Here is a 16,705-nt window from a genome sequence, read left to right on the forward strand (position 1 = left end):
CTTTCCATGGGATGCATCAGCTTTTTTCCGCATGGGGACACCGGTAAACATATGGTGATTCATTGCGATGCCATGGGTACAGGCATAGTAGAAAAGAATTGGTTGTATTGACTCCTGTGTTTATTTGTGGTGGAATGCAAAAAAAAATAAGCCACCAAGCAGGAAACACATGAAATAACGTGTGTGTAAGAGCTCATAGATACTTGCATGTATATTTGCAAATTTTCTTGGAACTATAACTGAACAGCTGAAAACATGTCTGTGAGATGAATTAAAGGAAAACTATACCCCCAAATTAATACTTAAGCAACAGATCATATCATATTATTATAGATCTATGATCTTTACAGCATACTCTTTTATGCAATATCTACTATTTATATGGTAAAATGTAAAGGGGAAACAATTTCCATTGGCACTGGTTATTCTCCATCTCTGGTTTCTTCTCTCTTTACACTTTGGCTTTTGTTCTGCTGGGGGGGGAGTTATGGTGAGACAGGGAGTGCTGGTTGGCCAATGTACTTTGCCAGACCCAATATGACCGACTTGTGATGTCACAGACTGTAGATCATAATATTTGTATATCGTTAAACTCCCATGTTCCACATTTTATTTGTGCAAGTGGGTACTATTCATACTAGCTGAAGATGAGGTACACTAAACCTTTCCCTTTAAATTTATCTGCCTGGTGGAAGATTGCCTTCATTGAGTGCCTGCTTCCTAAAAGTTTTTCTGGTTTGTCCGCTCCCCGTGCTGAGGGCTCAGGGAGGTGCACCTGGGCCTCTTCCACAGTGTGGTGAGTAATCAATTTCTACTTGCAGACCCTAAACTACAGATTTACTATAAAAATTAAAACTTTAAAGTTATCTGCTCTGGAAATTTGTCACCTTTGTTGGGGCATGTGACCAATAATGTATAAATGTTTTTAAATTTGTTTAAGAACTGAAGTGGGACCCTAACATTTTTTCTATTTCTACTTTACAGAGTACAAAATATTTTGTTTTTCACATAATAAGCCAGAGAACTTATTGTTTACACTTCAGAACTTTATTTTTCATTGACGTACCCCAAACGCAGAATAATACATATGGGGACTGTAAGTTTACCCAGAAACCCACAGAAGCAAGAACTTTACAACATGTAAATGCACCCACAGAAACATCCTTTATATGTGATCAGTGACATGATTCTTATTACAGGAACTAGATCATGTTCTAGAGGCAAGTAAAAAGATGGATATTCTGGTGTTATTATACCGCTTTCTAGAAGGAAAAGAAAGAAAAGAACACAATAATGAACATCTACATATTTCTTTGTAGTATGCGTCTAGGTAATAAGAGATATACTTCCTTTACATAAATGACATCTTATTCCTATTACATTTACACCATGACTACTGCCAAAGTTAGCCTTATTTATCCTTTTATTGTCCTCTGGATTTTTGATCTGGGGCACAAATGCTTGATAAGGGAGCACTAAAGGGTGAGTGCTTAAATCCCAGGGAATGAAAAATTACCTCTGTATCCTTAAAAGTTGGAGCTCAGACATATTCTTTAATAAACTGACAACAAGTGCTATTTTCCATATATTTTGTAATACTGTATAGCTGATTAACTGTACCCTTGTTGGTGTTCTTGTCAGGACTTCTTTACAAACACAAAAGTATGCCATCCCATATTTCTAACACTGTGTATCATAGACTTTTGTGGAATGCCAGGAGGTGACGCTAGTATACAGACAACAGGTGTAGTTCTGTGTGCCACTCTCATTTCTATAATGGTTACTCTACCACTGGTAGGCATTATTATACATATAACCCTATCCTGCACATTATCTAACAGCAGTAAGGTCTAGTCTGGGTTAGAGGAGGCAAAATTAATACACCGAGTGATGTGCCATCATGGCATGCTGCACAACATTTATATATGAGCCCCTACGTTTCCTATATGATCTTTACTGAAGTATGCATTCACTTTATTTTATTCTTCCATCTGAACTACATACCAGGCATTCTCTGTGACATCCAGATGGACAGCATTTATAATCTCCAGGACACGTGGAGTCAGATGTACAAGTGTTCCTCACCGGAACAAAGCAATAGATTATATTTCTAGGAGGACAGGAGCCCATCTTTTCTGCAATACATTAATGGATGTAAGAAAGGCAGTGAATATAAAAGTAATTCAGAGAAGAAGGCATAGCCTATAAAGGGGAATTAACTGAATGATCGCAGATATTTAAATCAATACTGGGACCCTTCAGAGCCTATCTATTATACGTCTATATCTATTTATATAGTAAAACAAAAACCAGCAGCAAGGGTGCTTTGCTATATCAAAAAGCAAAATATTGTTACATACAGTAGTATGTACAACCGACGTTTCAATGGGGAACAACACATCGTTGTACATACTATGTAACAATACATTCTCTTTTTTTGATATAGAAAGACCCTTGGTTCTGGTGTTTATTTTTGTGTACATATATATATATATATATATATATATATATATATATATATATATATATATATATATATATATATATATATATATATATATATATATATATATATATATATATATATATAATAACAAGGGAAAGTTGTGCTCACCACTAATTTTTAAAACCATTAGGCGGGGGTGCAATGAGGCCGTGACCACAAAATACCTATAGACAAATACAAGAGTCCTCTGCACTCAACCCATTATCAATATAAATAAGACAGAGACATTTTGTGCATACTGCTACTGAAAAATGCCTTACCCTTTAAACAAAACAGGGATTGTTTGTCCATATATTGCAATATATTTAAGATGGCCAACTACGTCAAAGTCATCCCATATCTGGCAAGTGCTACTTTCAATTTTCATCTGATTCATTAAGAATTCTATTGCTTCATTATACATTTTACAAAAGGGACTAAGTTTTACCTGCAACTTACAAAAATGGGGGGGGGGGGGGTGTGGAATGGACTGTATAATGGAAGTGCTAGTTTTAATGCACATTTCCTGGTCCCCTGTCTCAAAAGTAAGTTTACAAAACAGGGGGTTTTAGTTACAAAGTTATGATCATAAAGTTGAAAAGCCAGGGGTTTTTAGTTACAAAGTTATGATCATAAAGTTGAAAAGCCACCATACCACGTCAAAGTAAACCCTTGACGTGGTATTCAAACTTTATGATCGTAACTTTGTAACTAAAAACTCCTGTTTTGTAAACTTGCTTTTGAGACAGGGGACCAGGGAATGTGCACATCCCCCCATTTTTGTACATTACCTGCAACTTACTTGCTGCTTTCATAGTAAAACTCCCACATCTGGTAAGGGCAATTGAGGAGAGACAAACATTTTTGTTTAAAGCATTTTTAGGTTTCTTACCTTTTACAAAAGGCAGACAGGTCTTTCCACCATCATTGAAGCAGCATTTGGATCCATCAGCGCATTCACTGTCTCAGGTACAGAAATCAGTAGCACGTGGCAGATTTGTACCATAGGGACAGGTGCCAGGCCTCTCTGTCAGTTACACATGGACAGTTAGTGACTTTGGGGAAGCTGCACTGGCTGTTTCTGTGACACAGTCATAGAGAATTAATGCAAATTGTACTGCAAATTTAGATTATCACTGACAATGACTAGTTGCTCTTATTCTTATGAGCAGTCTTCCAATGTAATAACACATCTCACACAAGACTGTAATTAATGGGGCATCTACAGCTGACAATTGAGCCCCAGGGCATGCTGCTCTCTGCACCAAGTGGAGAATCAAAAATCCAGTACTGTACAGGTATGGGATGTGTTATCTGGAAACCCATTATCCAGAAAGCTCCACAGTATAGAAAAACTGCCTCCCATAGACTGCATTTTATACAAATTTTTAAAAGTGATTTATTTTTTCTCTGTAATAATAAAACAGCACTGTACCTTATATTTGATCCAAACCAAGATCCAATGAATACTTATTGGAAGCAAAGCCAGCCTATTGGATGTAATAATACATGATTGTCTAGTAGACTTAAGGCATGAAGACACAAATTATGGAAAAAACCTTATCTGGCAAATTCCAGGTCCCGACCATTTTGGATAACGGGTCCCATACCTGTACAATCTTCTGCAGAGAGCAGCATTAGGAGTTACAGCACAGCTTTGTCCTTATAGAAGGAGAGGGCCCTGGTAGGTTGTGTCACATGAAGCTCCACAAATTGCATGTCAAAATGGAGCACAGTTAAGTGTGCATGTAGTGCATTGGCAGCAGCAGGAGAGGGGGGCTACATGCAAGGCTCAGTTTCCCACAATGGCTTGCAGCAAGACGCAATTTCCCACAATGGCTTGCACACTTCTGTGACTCCTGTTGTCACAAGTGCTGTACTCACAGAACATGCTTAGTAATATGGAAATTGTAATCTTCTCTGGAGTGATGCCGACTAGCGCTACATTGTTCCATTGGTACATGTGGTCAGGAACAGCAATGGAAAAAACCTATACTGTATTCAACAGAAGTAACATTTGGTTTAAATGCTAGACAGGAATATAAACCTATGGTCTACTTTTTAGGGTCAATGATAATAGCAACCATGTACCAGTTTGAATATGACTAATGCACATCATCTAATAATGTATCTCAGGCTGCAGAAGCTCTTCTGGTCCCAAAGCAGTAAAAACTCTTATAATCCTAGCCACAGGTGGCTGCTTTGATTTCTTTAAAGCCATAAAAAGAGGTCCATAGCAAACAGTCTCTAGATAAAGTGAAGAAACCTCTACAATACGGACGGATACATTTTTATCGTGCCACGGTTCTCAGTAGTTGGAAACTCCCTGCAAATTTTCCAAAGTTAGTTATTCCTGAGCAAGCCTCTAAGAAGAAAAAAAATCAGGGGGACATGTCTGTAGGTCCAGCAGGTGAAGAAAAGATGTACTGCAGGAAAATTCCCCCAAGACTTTCTATATGCCACAAACTTACCTTGTGCTGGAGATTTGCAGAATTTATCACCATTGTCCATGCAACATTTCTGCTTTCCCTCACAATTACTATCAGATTCACATATTTTACCGAAAAAATATGTTTCTGCCAAGAACCTCTCAGGTGGGCAATGTCCTGGTTTACCTGCTGTTACAAATGTAAATATTATTATAAATGCACCATGAATGCTCTGTAAAATATATTTTTGGTGCTGTCTAAACTGTGCTTAGTAAGGTCACCAAGGTCAGTAATGCACTTGAATTCCAATATCTCTGTATTTTAATCTTCAAATTTTATGAGCACCTCAATAACACCACCACCACATTTTGATAGCAGTCTAATGGTGTTTGCCAACGTCCACTTATTTTATACTTCATCTCTTTTCTCTATCAAATATATGCATCTTCCACCCAGGCTGGTGGTACATACCTGCTACTGATGTGCTTAATACAGCTGTGCAGAGCAGCAGCAGCCAAAAAACAGATTTGTCCTGTGATTATCATGAGATCAGTCTGTGCTGCTCTGGAAAGGTTGTTAATTTATATCCTGGTTCTAACCAGTACAGTGGGTAAGAGCTGTACATTTCGAAATCCACCTAAGGGAAATCGTAAAACTTGCGTGAATGTAATAATTTCCAGGCTACACCTTATTTAAAGGTTTTAGGTAAAGTTCATACTAAACTATGAAATCTTAGTGTAAGCTATTATTTTGTAGTCACCTGGTGATTGCATCAAAAAAGACAGGCACATCCAGTTTTGTGTTGTAGAAAATCAAATTACTCCCTAAAAGGAACCCCCACTTTTATGTTTGATAAAGTTTTTTAGTCTTTCCACTTTAACATCACCCTCACCTAATCGAAGGTAGGCCCTGTTAGATTAAGAAAACCAACCCAAGGTTCAGATAACCAATCCCTTTAGCAAGATCGGTAGGCAAGCTGCCGAGAGATGGATGTCCTGCCAGATTGGCTGATGGTAATTACTAGTCTGGCAAGACTGAACACAGCATAGGACAGGCAGAGTATGGCACAAACATGGAGCACAGGGCAGGCAGAATAGGGCACACACAGGGAACATAGGGCAGACAGAGTATGTAACACACAGGGAGCATAGGAAAGGTAGAATATGGTACACACTAGGAGCATAGAGAAGGCAGAATACAGCAGGAGACAGGGAAACCTATCAGGACCACTCTAAGATGAACATTTCATACTGCACTTCATAGAGTGACACAATGCTGGTGTCCCTCCAACAGTTTGTTTGAGGTGTGAACAGGTGAACAATGTGGGCACTTTCAGTCTGGGTATGAGATGTCAACAGTACAGGGCTTTAGGGTTGTGAACAATAGAGGTGTTACAGGTGTGAACAATACAGGGGGCTTACAGTTTGAATTTGAGGTTTAAACATAACATTTTACATAAGGAAAGAAAATGGTTTTCTAAGTAACTTTCCATGAAAATGGAAGGGAATGCCAAACAACTTTCCAATATACATACATTTTTTTTTATTGATTTTAAAATAATTAGTAAACAGAATTGCAATTGAAAGCAGTAAATACATGTATACCTGCTGGTCCTTAGTACATATATGGATGCCCTCAAGCCAAGATTACATTTCCCACAAAGTCTTGCACACTTACGTCATCACACATACTTTACTCACATGAACTGCACAGTAATGTGGGAATTGTAGACTTCTCTGGAGGGATGCCAACTAGTTCAGATGGTACATAGTTGCATAGGGCAAGGATACCAGACACACGATGGCTAGTGAAGCGGGGATAACCCCTGCGTGTTTATTGCGTCAAATGTAACGTTTAGAACATGCAGGGGTTATCCCCGCTTCACTAGCCATCGTGTGTCTGGTATCCTTGCTGTATTCAAGTAGGAGAGGCGCCGACCGCTCCAACCAACACCGGGCTGTTACTTTAAAAGAGAGGTGTGGAAAGAGGATCATTGTGTAACATAGTTGCATAGGTACATGTAGTCAGAAACAGCAGTGCGGTGAAGTACAAAGGACAGACCATGTGCTGCATTCAGCAGTACTGCAACACAACATTGTTGTTGTACCATAGGAGGCAGTACATGGACAGCTTTCCCAGTTCAAGCAGATGAAGAAGAGATGCACTGCAGGAAAAGACCCCCAAGACTTTCTATATGCCCCAAACTCACCTTGCGCTGGAGGTTTGCAGATTTTTTTGCCATTGTCCATGCAACATTTCTTGTTTCCCTCACAATTATAGTCAGATTCACATCTTTTAGATTTGGAGAAATCATTATGTGCCAATAACCTCTCAGGTGGGCATTTTCCTGGTCTGCCTGCTGTTACAAATACACAATATATATTATTATAAAAGCACCATAAACATCTTGTAAAAAATGTTCTTTGTCGTGTCTTAAGTTCAAAACGGTGCCATGTGAGTGTTACGATTTAACACCACACTTTAAAATTTGAAGTAAATAGAAGAAATTTGTATTTTCCTAGCAAGTCTATACCACCAATACCATGTTTGTTTGTTTGTTTGTTTTTTACATTTTAATAAGAAGCAATATACATTATAATAGTTTGCGTTTCAAAAATCTGTTTTGAATTGCTATTAAAAGACAGATTGCTACAATAATATACATTCAAGATGAAGTGATAGGAGATCCATGTGCATTACAGTTAGATTCCAATTAAATGTAAAGAAAGTGGGGTTTGTTTAAGAAGACAGAAAGGGCATATCAGTGGGGGTGCCAAAATGTTAGTTACATTGCAATAATTACAATTCTTTAATTGATATCCCTAGACCCTTCTGTTCACCAAAATGGCACCAGCCCTAGGAACTACTACAAGAGCTCCAGGCCACTATCTTCATTTTCTTCTGTTCTGGTCCGGGTGCTCATTTGCCATAGAGAGGAAAGAAGCCGGCTTCATACTCTACTGCGCATGGGCACTGGTCTGGGGCCAAAGGCAAGATCTAAGAAAACAAATAAGATCACTATGTGACGCTCCTAAAGAACTATCCCAAACCAGTTTTCAGCTCTCGAGAGATGGTGCTGGTGCCTGGGGTCTCAGATATGTGATTATAATCAGTGGGGATTGCCTAACATTTTGGCACCTCCCAGTAATAATACATTTTCTTTAATGTCTATATCAGTAGCAACATAATCAAATCAGTAAAGGTGCCACACTTACACTGGATCGCCTTTTGCAGTGTCGGGTGCACAGCTGTGTTCCTCTCTGCCAAGGAATAACTCCACTGTAAAGCAATAAATCCAGCAGCACTCCGATATGTGAATCAATGATTAGCAGAGCGACGTTTTGGGCTATTCCAGCCCTTTATCAAGCTTGATAAAGGGCTGGAATAGCCCGAAACGTCGCTCTGCTAATGGCATGAATAGATAATCATTGATTCACATATCAGAGTTAGAGATGTCGCGAACTGTTCGCCGGCGAACTTGTTCGCGCGAACATCGGGTGTTCGCGCTCGCCGGAAGTTCGCGAACGTCGCGCGACGTTCGCCATTTTGGGTTCGCCATTGTTGGCGCTTTTTTTTGCCCTCTCACCCCAGACCAGCAGGTACATGGCAGCCAATCAGGAAGCTCTCCCCTGGACCACTCCCCTTCCCTATAAAAACCGAAGCCCTGCAGCGTTTTTTCACTCTGCCTGTGTGTGCTGAAGAGATAGTGTAGGGAGAGAGCTGCTGCCTGTTAGTGATTTCAGGGACAGTTGAAAGTTTGCTGGCTAGTAATCGTTTTGATACTGCTCTGTTATTGGAGGGACAGAAGTCTGCAGGGGTTTGAGGGACATTTAAGCTTAGGTAGCTTTGCTGGCTAGTAATCTACCTTCTACTGCAGTGCTCTGTATGTAGCTGCAGTGGGCAGCTGTCCTGCTTCTGATCTCATCTGCTGACTGCTGCAATAACAGTAGTCCTTGTAAGGACTGCTTTTATTTATTTTTTTGTTGTTTTACTACTACTACTACTACTACTACTATAAGAGCCCAGTGCTATTAGTCTAGCAGTGTTGGGGAGTGGGACTGGTGTGCTAATCTGCTGCTCCTAGTAGTTCAGCAGCACCAACTTTAATTTTTTTTTTTTAATATTCATTTTTTTTTTATTTTACTTTTTTTATTTTACTACCGCTGTAGTAGTGTATAAGTTGACCTTTTAGGCATTATTTGCCCTGTAGGCATTATTTGCACACTGTTTTCTTCAACCCGCCATCGAGCTGTGTGACCTTGTTCACATTCTGTCTAAATATCCATAATATTACCGTCTCCAGAAAAACACCGGAGTCACTTTTTTCAAGCAGCCATAATATATTTTACGTAATCCGTATCCACCGCTGTAGTAGTGTATACGTTGGCCTTGTAGGCATTATTTGCACACTGTTTTCTTCAACCCGCCATCGAGCTGTGTGACCTTGTTCCCATTCTGTCTAAATATCCATAATATTACCGTCTCCAGAAAAAACACCGGAGTCACTTTTTTCAAGCAGCATTCATATATTTTACGTAATCCGTATCCACCGCTGTAGTAGTGTATACGTTGGCCTTGTAGGCATTATTTGCACACTGTTTTCTTCAACCCGCCATCGAGCTGTGTGACCTTGTTCCCATTCTGTCTAAATATCCATAATATTACCGTCTCCAGAAAAAACACCGGAGTCACTTTTTCAAGCAGCATTCATATATTTTACGTAATCCGTATCCACCGCTGTAGTAGTGTATACGTTGGCCTTGTAGGCATTATTTGCACACTGTTTTCTTCAACCCGCCATCGAGCTGTGTGACCTTGTTCCCATTCTGTCTAAATATCCATAATATTACCGTCTCCAGAAAAAACACCGGAGTCACTTTTTTCAAGCAGCATTCATATATTTTACGTAATCCGTATCCACCGCTGTAGTAGTGTATACGTTGGCCTTGTAGGCATTATTTGCACAGTGTTTTCTTCAACCCGCCATCGAGCTGTGTGAGCTTGTTCACATTTTGTCTAAATATTGATAATATTATCGTCTCTAGAAAAACCACTTGAGTTACTTTTTTTCAAGCAGCATTCATATATTTTACGTAATCCGTATCCACCGCTGTAGTAGTGTATACGTTGACCTTGTAGGCATTATTTGCACACTGTTTTCTTCAACCCGCCATCGAGCTGTGTGACCTTGTTCCCATTCTGTCTAAATATCCATAATATTACCGTCTCCAGAAAAAACACCGGAGTCACTTTTTTCAAGCAGCATTCATATATTTTACGTAATCCGTATCCACCGCTGTAGTAGTGTATACGTTGGCCTTGTAGGCATTATTTGCACACTGTTTTCTTCAACCCGCCATCGAGCTGTGTGACCTTGTTCCCATTCTGTCTAAATATCCATAATATTACCGTCTCCAGAAAAAACACCGGAGTCACTTTTTTCAAGCAGCATTCATATATTTTACGTAATCCGTATCCACCGCTGTAGTAGTGTATACGTTGGCCTTGTAGGCATTATTTGCACACTGTTTTCTTCAACCCGCCATCGAGCTGTGTGACCTTGTTCCCATTCTGTCTAAATATCCATAATATTACCGTCTCCAGAAAAAACACCGGAGTCACTTTTTTCAAGCAGCATTCATATATTTTACGTAATCCGTATCCACCGCTGTAGTAGTGTATACGTTGGCCTTGTAGGCATTATTTGCACAGTGTTTTCTTCAACCCGCCATCGAGCTGTGTGAGCTTGTTCACATTTTGTCTAAATATTGATAATATTATCGTCTCTAGAAAAACCACTTGAGTTACTTTTTTTCAAGCAGCATTCATATATTTTACGTAATCCGTATCCACCGCTGTAGTAGTGTATACGTTGACCTTGTAGGCATTATTTGCACACTGTTTTCTTCAACCCGCCATCGAGCTGTGTGAGCTTGTTCACATTTTGTCTAAATATTGATAATATTATCGTCTCTAGAAAAACCACTTGAGTTACTTTTTTTCAAGCAGCATTCATATATTTTACGTAATCCGTATCCACCGCTGTAGTAGTGTATACGTTGACTTTGTAGGCATTATTTGCACAGTGTTTTCTTCAACCCGCCATCTAGCTGTGTGTATTATCGTTTCCAGAAAAACCAACTGAGTTTTTGTTGTTGTTGTTGTTTTTTTAAAAATAATGCCAGGCAAAGGCAGGCCGCCACGCAGAGGCCGTGCTAGGGGCCGTGCTGCTATGCAATCCTGTGGCCCTAGCAAATTGCCCAGTTTTAAAAAGCCAATGACCCTGAACTCCCAAAATGCTGAAGAGGTAGTTGACTGGCTTACACAGCACACCCCATCCTCTACCGTTTCTAACTTTACCACAACATCCTCCTCATCCTCCACTGCTATGGCCACCCCACGTAACACTTCCTCCACCACCGGTGCCCCTTCTTCACTGGGGTCAGAGGAGTTATTTTCCAATGAGTTTCTTGAACTGAGTAATGCGCAACCATTATTGCCAGAAGAAGATGAAGGAGATGAGGACCTTACACCAGATTTAATTCTGGCAGAGAACACGATAGAGATGGACATAATGAGTGATGAGGAGGAGGTCCCCGCTGCTGCTTCCTTCTGTGATGTGTCAGAAGAAATTGATGCATCTGAGGAGAATGATGATGAGGAGATTGATGTTTTGTGGGTGCCTAGTAGAAGAGAGCAAGAGGAGGGTAGTTCAGATGGAGAGACGGAGAGTCAGAGAGGCAGTAGGAGAATAAGACTTAGAAGAAGCAGGGAGGACAGCCCGCAGGGATCAGCAGGGCAACAACATGTATCGGCACCTGTGTTCAGCCGGCCAACGCACCCGCCATTGCCGCCAATACCGCCAACTCCGCCAACTTCTACTGTTACCGCCAGATCGCACACTTCCAAAAAGTCAGCAGTGTGGGATTTTTTTAATGTGTGTGCCTCTGACAAAAGCATTGTAATTTGCAATGAGTGCAGTCAGAAACTGAGCCTTGGTAAGCCCAACAGCCACATAGGCACAACTTCTATGCGAAGGCACATGAGCGGCAAGCACAAAGCACTTTGGGAGCAACACCTCAAAGGCAACAGGCAAACTAAAAGCCACACTCCTTCTGGTCCAGCATCTTACTGCTCTACCTCTGCTCTCCTTGACCCGTCTGAACCACCCTCCACTCCGCCTTCCACCTTGACCACCTGTTCCCATTCCCAGTCATCTGCCACCAGCCAAGTTTCTGTGAAGGCCATGTTTGAGCGTAAGAAGCCAATGTCTGACTGTCACCCCCTTGCCCGGCGTCTGACAGCTGGCTTGTCTGCACTCTTAGCCCGCCAGCTTTTACCATACCAGCTGGTGGACTCTGAGGCCTTCCGCAAATTTGTAGCAATTGGGACACCGCAGTGGAAGGTACCCAGCCGCAATTTTTTTTCTAAAAAGGGAATACCACACCTGTACCAACATGTGCAGAGCCAAGTTACCGCATCTCTGTCACTTAGTGTTGGGCCAAAGGTCCATATGACTACTGACGCATGGTCCTCCAAGCATGGTCAGGGCAGGTATGTCACCTACACTGCCCACTGGGTGAACTTGGTAATGGCTGGGAAGCAGGGAATGGGTAGCTCAACAACAACAGTGGAGTTGGTGTCACCGCCACGGATTGCACGCGGTTCTGCCACCACCTCTACTCCTCCATCGCTCTCTACCTCGTCTTCTTCTTCTTCTTACTCTGCTGCTGGGTCCTCCTTCTCCTCCTCCACACCTGTGCACCCCCAGCTCCCCCTAGGCTATTCGACGTGCCAGGTACGCCGTTGTCACGCTGTCTTGGGGATGACGTGCCTGGAAAGCAAAAACCATACCGGATCTGTACTCCTGTCATCTCTGCAGTCACAGGCCGATCGGTGGCTGACCCCACACCAACTGCAGATCGGAAAAGTGGTGTGTGACAATGGAAGCAATCTGTTGGCAGCGTTGAGACTAGGCAATTTAACACATGTGCCCTGCATGGCACATGTGTTAAATTTAATAGTCCAACGTTTTGTCTCCAAGTACCCAGGATTCCAGGACGTTCTCACCCAGTCCAGAAAGGTGTCGGCCCATTTCAGACGTTCCTACACAGCCATGGCACGCCTTGCTGACATTCAGCAGCGCTACAACATGCCAGTCAGGCGTTTGATTTCTGACAGCCAGACTCGCTGGAATTCAACGCTCCTTATGTTGGAACGTCTGCTGCAGCAACAAAGGGCCGTCAACGAGTACCTTTTTGAACTGAGTGGTAGGACTGGATCTGCACAGCTGGGGATTTTTTTCCCCCGTTACTGGGTGCTTATGCGCGATGCCTGCAGGCTCATGCGACCTTTTGAAGAGGTGACAAATATGGTCAGTCGCACCGAAGGCACCATCAGCGACCTAATACCCTTCGCTTTCTTCCTGGAGCGTGCCGTGCGACGAGTGACAGATGAGGCTGTAGACCAGCGTGACGAGGAGCTGGAAGCGCACGATTTCTGGTCGGAATCACCAGAACGAACCCAGGCACCTGCTGCAACGCAGGGAGAGGTGCCAGAAGTGGAGTCAGAGGAGGAAGGTGGCTTTGTGGAGGAGGAGGAGGAGGACCAACAGGAGCAGGCTTCCCAGGGGGCTAGTGGTGACCTTTTGGGGACCCCTGGTCTTGTACGTGGCTGGGGGGAGGAGACCGTGGATGATGCAGTCCTTGATAATGAGGAAGCGGAGATGGATAGCTCTGCATCCAACCTTGTGAGAATGGGGTCTTTCATGCTGTCATGCCTGTTGAAGGACCCCCGTATCAAGAGGCTTAAGGAGAAGGACCTGTACTGGGTCGCAACGCTACTAGACCCTCGGTACAAGCATAAAGTGTCAGAAATGTTACCAACATACCACAAGTCCGAAAAGATGCGGCATTTACAAACCAGCCTGCAAAACATGTTGTACAATGCTTTTAAGGGTGATGTCACTTCAGGAACTCATCAACATTCCAGGGGCAGAGGTGCCAGTAATCCTGCCACGAGCACACCTGCAAGGACAAAGCCCTTTGGCCAGTCTGTAACGTCAGACATGCAAATGTTTTTCTGTCCAAGGCAGCGCCACAACCCTTCTGGATCCACCCTCAAAGAACGCCTCGACCGGCAGGTAGCGGACTACCTGGCATTAACTGCAGATATCGACACTCTGAGGAGCGATGAACCCCTGGACTACTGGGTGCGCAGGCTTGATCTGTGGCCAGAGCTGTCACAATTTGCCATGAACCTCTTGTCTTGCCCAGCCTCAAGTGTGCTCTCAGAAAGGACCTTCAGTGCAGCAGGAGGGATTGTAACTGAGAAGAGAACTCGCCTAGGTCACAAAAGTGTCGATTACCTGACCTTTATTAAAATGAATGAGGGGTGGATCTCGGAGGGTTACTGCACGCCGGAAGACTTGTTCTGACTTCTATGCAGCTGTCCTTCTCTTCAAGCCTCATGACTCCACACACAGCTGTCCTTTAGCGTCCTCCTCCTCCCTCCGCCACCGTTACAAACTAGGGTGCAAACCCTACTGGTTTAATTTTTTCTGGCCTCTGTGCTTCAGTGGCTGCAACCAAAAAAACTGGGCAAACAATGTCTACAAGGTCAACGTATGGCAAAAAATGACTATTTTCAGCATTTATATGGCATATTTTTTCTGGCAACTGTGCTTCAGTGGCTGCATCCAAAAAAATGCATATTTTCTGCATTTATATGGCATAATTTTTCTGGCCTCTGTGCTTCAGTGGCTGCAACCAAAAAAATGCATATTTTCTGCATTTATATGGCATAATTTTTCTGGCCTCTGTGCTTCAGTGGCTGCAACCAAAAAAATTTATATTTTCAGCATTTATATGGCATAATTTTTCTGGCAACTGTGCTTCAGTGGCTGCGACCAAAAAAATGACTATTTTCAGCATTTATATGGCATATTTTTCTGGCCTCTGTGCTTCAGTGGCTGCGGCCAAAAAAACTGGGCAAACAATGCCTACAAGGTCAACGACGTTGACCTTGTAGGCATTGTTTGCCCAGTTTTTTTGGCCGCAGCCACTGAAGCACAGAGGCCAGAAAAAATATGCCATATAAATGCTGAAAATAGTCATTTTTTGCCATACGTTGACTCAACGTATATGGCAAAAAATGACTATTTTCAGCATTTATATGGCATATTTTTTCTGGCAACTGTGCTTCAGTGGCTGCGACCAAAAAAATGCATATTTTCTGCATTTATATGGCATAATTTTTCTGGCCTCTGTGCTTCAGTGGCTGCAACCAAAAAAATTTATATTTTCAGCATTTATATGGCATAATTTTTCTGTCAACTGTGCTTCAGTGGCTGCGACCAAAAAAATGCATGTTTTCTGCATTTATATGGCATAATTTTTCTGGCCTCTGTGCTTCAGTGGCTGCAACCAAAAAAGTTTATATTTTCAGCATTTATATGGCATAATTTTTCTGTCAACTGTGCTTCAGTGGCTGCGACCAAAAAAATGCATATTTTCTGCATTTATATGGCATAATTTTTCTGGCCTCTGTGCTTCAGTGGCTGCAACCAAAAAAATTTATATTTTCAGCATTTATATGGCATAATTTTTCTGGCAACTGTGCTTCAGTGGCTGCGTCCAAAAAAACTGGGCAAACAATGTCTACAAGGTCAACGTATGGCGAAAAATGACTATTTTCAGCATTTATATGGCATATTTTTTCTGGCAACTGTGCTTCAGTGGCTGCGTCCAAAAAAAACTGGGCAAACAATGCCTACAAGGTCAACGTATGGCAGTTGTTTAAAGAGAACAGTAGATTACTAGCCAGCAAAGCTACCTAAGCTAAAATGTCCCTCAAATCCCTGCAGACTTCTGTCCCTCCAATACAGAGCAGTATCAAGCAGATTACTAGCCAGCAAACTTACTATCATCTGTCCCTGAAATCACTAACAGCTCTCCCCCTACACTATCTCTTCCAAGCACACACAGGCAGATTTTTCAGATACATTTTTGCCCTTGATCCCCCTCTGGCATGCCACTGTCCAGGTCGTTGCACCCTTTAAACAACTTTAAAATCATTTTTCTGGCCAGAAATGTCTTTTCTAGATGTTAAAGTTCGCCTTCCCATTGAAGTCTATGGGGTTCGCGAACCGCTCGCGTTTTTGCGCAAGTTCGCGAATATGTTCGCGAACTTTTTTTCCGACGTTCGCTACATCCCTAATCAGAGTGCGGCTGGATTTATTGCTTTATATCAGTAGCAACGTTATGCTTTCTCTCTATTGATATTTATCTTAGCATTGAACATAAGCATCTAAATCCTGGCCCAGTCTGGTGGTACATACCTGGTACTGATGTGCTTAATACAGCTGTGCAGAGCAGCAGCCCAAAAACACAGATTTGTCCTGCAATCATTATGAGATCAGTCTGTGCTGTACTAGGATGGTTCATCTTAATTTATACCCTGGTTCTAAACAGTACATTGGGCAAGAGCTATCAATTTTACTATACCGCCCAAAGAAAGCATAAAGCTCACACCATAATAAAAATTCCCAGGTTGCATGTTTAATGACTGGTTGTGGAATGTTAGAGCAACCCTTTGCTTTGTAGTCACCTGGTGATTGCAAGAAAGAGACAGAGCATCCAATGCACATAAAAATATGAGTTTAGAAATCGAATTGCTCATTAATGGAACCCACCCTTTGTGTTTCATAATATTGTAGCAGTCATATCTTTAATGGTTTACTCACTCTTCCCAACAGCTGACATTAATAGGGGCTGCTTAAGCTAGCAGTAGA

General features: G+C 42.0%; 1 long non-coding RNA gene across 2 annotated transcripts; it reads right to left on the reverse strand.

Moving 5' to 3' along the window:
* Positions 1 to 1,008: 1,008 nt before the first annotated feature.
* On the reverse strand, positions 1,009 to 16,388 carry LOC121398258. 2 transcript variants are annotated; one of them, XR_005964211.1, is made up of 6 exons: positions 16,253 to 16,388; positions 7,124 to 7,273; positions 4,957 to 5,100; positions 3,378 to 3,512; positions 2,005 to 2,135; positions 1,009 to 1,262 (listed from the first exon to the last, which is right to left on the reverse strand). It is a non-coding gene; the product is annotated as an uncharacterized LOC121398258 (long non-coding RNA). The 2 variants fall into 2 exon arrangements; XR_005964210.1 differs by having other exon boundaries at positions 1,010 to 1,262; positions 4,957 to 5,103; positions 16,253 to 16,380.
* Between the last annotated feature and the right edge of the window lie 317 nt (positions 16,389 to 16,705).

This window comes from Xenopus laevis, chromosome 9_10L (genome assembly GCF_017654675.1).
Source record: "Xenopus laevis strain J_2021 chromosome 9_10L, Xenopus_laevis_v10.1, whole genome shotgun sequence".
In the NCBI taxonomy this organism is placed as follows: domain Eukaryota; kingdom Metazoa; phylum Chordata; class Amphibia; order Anura; family Pipidae; genus Xenopus; species Xenopus laevis.